We start from the raw sequence: 6,000 nt of genomic DNA, 5'->3' as shown, positions 1-6,000 counted from the left end.
ATGCTAAAGTACTGATGGATACGGAGGTTTCAAATGGTCTCAAAATGGCTAGCAGTGCTCTTTTCTCAAAAAAGAAAAACAGAATGAATTAAATGATGCCTGGTAAATAAATATGGGCATATCACGTCAACACTGTCACTAAACGAGCAAACCTGTGTTTGCCACTCGATGGAGGTTTCGCTTATGGGAATGAGAGTTCACAGATTTGACAGTGTAAACAGACATATCAGCTGCTCTTCACGCCAACTTCTTGCTGATTTAATTCCCTTATCGATCGCTTTATCAATTGAACAAATCAGATAACTATTGTAGCAGGATGAAATAAAGGCTCAGTGGAGGCAAGATGATTGAATAAGCTTTCTTCCATATGTATGAAAGCCCATGACATGGCACGTCCATTTGATGCGGATCCCAACAGCTAACTGCTTGCTGTCCTGGAATCCTCACTGTCAGTTCATGAAGTGCGTGTGGCAGAATAAAGCATAACAATGCATTTGTACCCACACATGCAGACAATACAACCCTAACATGCCTAATCCATTTAAACAATGAAGGTGATACATTCATCACATCACCTTCCCCCCTTTAAAGCTGATAACAAAAAGAAAACTGATAAAAACAATAAGACTAAAGGAATGTACAGTATGTATCACAGTAAGACAGCTCCTGAATAATTACACTTTGTATAAGAATTACAAGAGTACAAAGTCATCATAACCTCTGGGGAACCCTTCTGGTGCGGGAACCCACAGAACTCATACCCTTTCCTCTTGCTCATCATGCTTACCTGCTCTGGCGCAAGCTTCACTAACTACCTCTTGTTCCACCAACCTTTTCCCATAACAAGTGCAGCTTATTTACTGACTTCGTCCACTCATACAAGCATGGAGAACTTGGACTCACCATTCCTAGCTCTGATGGGGTTCTTAATCATTAGCTAGTCGCCTACCACTAGACCTGCTCCTCTTTGACCATGTTATCTTATGAAAATGTTGCTTCACGTAAGATTGTTGTAGCAACACCTTTGAGGTTACCTCATCTCTGGACAGGCCAACACTCACACTTTTGCACATTCTTTCATTCAACTATGAGGGAGATAATGACGTGTGCACCTCTTTACCCTTTAGTAATGAAAAATGGGTTACTCCTGTGGTGCAATGTGGGGATATATTATAACCCCAATCTTTCTTAGTAACAATTGTGCCCCCATCTAATCCTGAAGCCAAAGCAGTCTGTACGCCTTCCTTAATTATTCTTTTACCACCCTCAACCAAACCATCAAAGTAAGGTGAATACTAAGCTACTTTTAGTGTTTTATATCCATGCTACCTCCTCATACGGTCGCACACAAAGGGCCATATTTACAAGGGAAGTGGCGGCGGGTGTCGTTAGCCGCCTTGGCTGAACAACACGCTCCGCCACTACTGAAATGCATGGATGCACCCTATTTACAAGAATATGGTGTAGCCTTGTATTTCCCCCTGTGCTGGCGCTAAGTTTAGCAGCTTAGCGCCAAAACAGGCACCCTTGCACTATGGTGCGAGGGTGTCTGTGTGCAGGGGAAGATGTTTATGTACAGGAAGGTGACCCTTCCTGCACATAAACAATCTTGAAATGCCGTTTTGTAACTTCTGTGTGTGCTGCTTAATGCAGCACACACAAAAGTTGCAAAACGGCATTAAAAAAAATTATTGGGTATGTGCATGAAGGGGGACCTTCCTGTACATAAACAATCATTGGCGTTTTGCGGATTTCATGTGTGCTGCATAGGTGGCTACCAGGTTGTCTTAAGAATGGAGGTGGTTTTGTGATTTGGGGCCTTATGTAGGTGGGCTTGCATTTACCACTTCATAAATACCGAATCATACCGATTCGGTATTTATGAAGTGGTAAATGCTATGTAGGTAATGAGTCGGTAATTATTACCGATTCGTTAAAATTCGGTAATTACCGAATCGGTATTTACCGATTCGGTAATGAGGCATACCTTCCCATTGATGGGAAGGTATGCCTCATTACCGAATCGGTAAATACCGATTCGGTAATGGGGGGAACGCATGCAAGGGTGACAGGGTGTCACAATGACACCCTGTTGCACCCCTGAAACGGCCATGTGTGCACATGTGGCACACATACATGCCCTAAGGGCATGTATGTCTGCCACATTGCACACTTGTAGGCGCTTTGAAATGCATTTCCACATCCATTCTTCATTTACCACCAACTATTAGTTGGTGGTAAATACCGACTCTAAACATCACCCACACACTCCCCCTACATCTCATTTCTGTATTCGGAATTTACCGAATCGGTAATTTTACCGATTCGGTAAATTCCGAATACAGAAATTGTCCCCCTACATACCAAAAGCCTAAATACCGGTCGGTAACGGTATAATTACCGAAAATCGGCCGTTACCGACCGGTATTTGGCTACCTACATGAGGCCCTTGGTGTGGAGTGGCCATAATGACACGAGCAGCAGCAGAAAACCATGCATGAAATGTGGACATGCCCCGATCACCGTTGCCATGTTAATATCATATGGAGAAATGCAAATCAATTATGGCTGCCACGTAATGATGCAGTGACATCGATACCTCAAAAGCAAAATCGTTGATGCCCAATTTAAGATGGCTGTAACAGGACAATCGATTAGGCGTGAGTCTGGATGTAACACACGTGGCCTAATTGAAAAATGTGCTACAAGCATGCGCCATAAGACACCCCTCTAAATACCTTATCATTGGCCCAAATTCAATCGTCACGACCTCACAGATAAAGCGGTGCTCCTTCTGATGTCTGGAGACTGTCAGAGATGTTCCACAGCGGCTAGAGAAATGTTAATTTGTCTTCACCGGGAATATGCAGAACTATTGGCAAAATCCATGCGTCGGTGGGTGAAGGGTGAGGCGAGATCGTAGCCAAATGTAACAGAATCAAATAAATGCTAAGTGGAGGCAAGAGGATTGAAGAAGCTATATCCCATATGTAAAAAAGTGCATGACACGGCACGTCCTTTCAATGCAGATCCCAACAGCGAATTGCTTGCTGTCGTGGAATCCCCACTGTCAGTTCATGAAGCGCATGTGGTAGACTAAAACATAACAATGCACGCATACCCATGCGTGCTCACAATACAACCCTAACATGCCTAATACATTTAAACAATGCAGGTGGTACAATCATCACAGCTATATTTCTCTGTAAACAGCACAGCCATCTTTAAGTAGTGAAACCATCTGTCACAGATTGTCGAATCCCCTGCTGAAACAACTCTGCACCATCGAGCCACACTTGTATTAAATATCTTGTGGAAATGTGCCTAAAACTGGGCACACTGGTGCAGGGTCACCCTCTTGTCCACGGGTCCAGAGACCAACAAAATAGAGATCCGCACTGGAGTTGGCATAAATAACAAGTTTATTAATCACTCATGAGTGGGACCACATCCACACAACACTCTCAAGTGCTGCAGTGGACTTTTGTCTTCAAATGCTTTGTTACATTTTAGTTTAGTGTTAAACACATCGCTTGGGCCCCTGCTCTGTTTTCGTTCAGGCTCGGCCACTGGACAGGCTGCACTATGTTTGCAGTCCTTCTACAAATCTTTAGGAACAATAAAATTGAATAAAATGTCCAAGTCTTTACAGAGGAGGCCCCCGCATCCCCACCGTGCGATTCAGTTCTGTGTACCATTTGTGTGGTTTGTAATGTAATTTAGGGATTCTTTAGTGAAGGACATGAGGTTACATCTTGACCACGGGATGTGTATGCATGCTGTTGGCCCTGGCTTGCCAGTTGGTGAGGGAGCCGGGGGCACTTTCCATAAAGGCATCATCAGGCTGGGGCAAGTCACTATGGGGAAATAACAATCAGCTGTTCTGCAACAACTAGAGTGGATAAGGAGAGGGATAGTTGTTTCCACTGACCTAGTTTTCAACAGCATACTGCAGTGTGTCAGTGACCTGAGTGCTGGCCCAGGACGGCAAGTCTGTGTCCTGAAAACTGAATTTAGACAGGTCCCACTCATACTGCGGGCAAAGGGATGGGGAGAGGACAGGGCCCTTGTCTGCATAAGGGGGCAGATTTACAAGAATGTGACGCATCTGTACAGATGCGTCACTTTCCCTGCGCCACCCTTAGAAACCCTTGCGCCACCATAGATGCGCCGTATTTACAATACGGCGCACTATGGTGCAAGGATTGACGGATGCGTCAGAAATTCTGACGCATCTGTTGGTGGAAAAGTCACTCATTGCTGGAGTCGTGTTGCAAGCACGACGCAACTCCAGCAATGTGTGTTGAGGCCTATTCCCACTACACTGCGTCACTACTTACGCCTGCTTGAAGCAGGCGTAAGGTTTTGACGCCGTGGCGACCTAAAAGTGGCGCAGTGAAATCTTGTAGATATCACTGAGTCACTTTTACGAGGCCTTCCTGCGTGGGAACGCCCATCCTGCATACATTATACCTGACGCAGGTATAATGTGACGCAGGGCTTTACAACGTGACGCATCTCCCTGGATGCGTCACATTGTAAATAGGCCGCATTTTTTGCACCGCTGTTGTGTCAAAACAGTGACGCAACTGCAGCGCAAAAATCACGCAAGGGGCTTGTAAATCTGCCCCAAGGTGTATAAGTGGAGCGAAATCAGGAGTAGTTATCAAACAGGCTTACCTTAGCCTGTCCCAGCACTGACTCATGATCTGCTTTACTGTAGTCTGCTTCTAACTAGGAGATTTGTAGCCGACCCTCTATTAGATCGGTCAGGAGTGCGTTGCACTTTAATTTGTCTGATTTCAAGAAATACGTTCATTGAGGAGTGACCTGAAGTGGCAATGATGGTGTCTAGACCTGGGGCAGGCTATTCTGGCGGACCACCACTGGAGTGTGAGGCAGGGGAAATGCTATGGATGCCTCTGTTCCTCCTGGCAGCTGTTTCCATGCAGATCCTTTGCACATTTCCTTCAGTGCCTCAAGGTCTTTTGGGCTATGTTTTCCATAAGTACATATGGCCCATATTACTTTATGTAAATCAGTGGGGCTCAGAGTGTGGAGGAGGGACCCAACCTGAAACCCTTGCTACTAGACGGGGTTAAATAATTTTGGCAGGGAGATGTTTTTATTTTTGCATTCCTTGACCAGTTTGTCTTGTTTCCTCCTTATCTTGTTAGTCACATACATGGTTTCCTCTTTCATAGCGAAGAGAGAGGGAAGACTTCAAATGCTGCCAAGATCTACCCTGCTAGGTTTCTCATTTGCTGCCTAGGTTACATACATGGTGCTTCATCTTGCACATAAATATCTTCTGGTTAACAGTCTCCAGGGTAGCACCTACATATTTACAAGAAGATTGTGATGGATTGTCCAAATAGATAAAAGGGTGCACACCCCTAAAAAAACAGTTTGACAGCAGGTTTCCTCTCTCCTTCCTGAGTTCCAGCCAGTCTACCTAAACAATGGGGCTGCCCCTCTCCCAAGTGTTTACCATTCTCTCTTCAAAGGCAGCTTCAGCTTTGAAGTTCACCTTTTGGGCCAACACCCGTGTGGCTTCATGCAAGAGGGAGGTAACACCGCTCTCCAGTGCAGGCCCCTATTGTCTCCTTTCCTGGGAGTTGATAGCACATCTCCAAAGGGGGGCAGAAAGCTATCTTGGGTTCAAGCTCCTTGTGTAACTGTTAACGGCACAGGAGATTGAAAGCAGCAAAATGCCAACTTTGTGAAAGGTGCACACTACAACATGTTACATTAATTTCAGCTGGAGAATGCAGCCAGGATTAAACGTCATGAGTTGTTTGATACCTTGAAATATAAACCTTGGTTGCATCGTTCAGGAGGTAGCACAGCTAAAGGAGTCAGCATGTAACCCTGTACTCACCAAGGGGCATATTATCAAGACAGGCGATAAAATTATCGCCGCTTTAGAGGCAGAAAACTGCCGCTAAAACGGCGATAATGGGCTTGATAATATGCTCTATGGAATTCCAATTGAAGCTC

Source organism: Triturus cristatus, chromosome 4_1, assembly GCF_964204655.1.
Source record: "Triturus cristatus chromosome 4_1, aTriCri1.1, whole genome shotgun sequence".
In the NCBI taxonomy this organism is placed as follows: Eukaryota; Metazoa; Chordata; class Amphibia; order Caudata; family Salamandridae; genus Triturus; species Triturus cristatus.
Note: the sequence above shows the minus strand (reverse complement) of the source record.